A 387-nucleotide genomic window follows, 5' to 3' on the forward strand; every position below is an offset into this window, starting at 1 on the left:
CGGGCCCTGCCTCCCTTCCCCCGGGCCCCGCCACCACCTCGTCAGGGCCCCGCGGCGCCCGGAGCTCGGCAAGGAGCCGGGTGTGCTCTCCCTTTTCCGGGATCGTGTCAATTGCACAACTGGGAACTCGGAAATGAAGCTGCCACATGGGAACGGAAAGTTCTGGGTTAGAAGAAATAAATACATATGTTACACACATGCATAAAAAATGAAAGGCGCTGGCAGAGTCTCCCCTGTTCTGTTTGGGTTTTGTTCCCACTGAACCGGGTCACTCGTTCCCTGAGCAGCCTCCCTCTTCCTGGCCGAGCCCTGCCCGGGAGCTCAGCCGGGCTCTGCCCTGGGGGGGGGACACACTGGATGGAGGGGAGATGTTTGGGCTGGGGGTTT

Source organism: Chaetura pelagica, unplaced genomic scaffold (genome assembly GCF_000747805.2).
Source record: "Chaetura pelagica isolate M959 unplaced genomic scaffold, ChaPel_1.0 scaffold39, whole genome shotgun sequence".
Taxonomy (NCBI): domain Eukaryota; kingdom Metazoa; phylum Chordata; class Aves; order Apodiformes; family Apodidae; genus Chaetura; species Chaetura pelagica.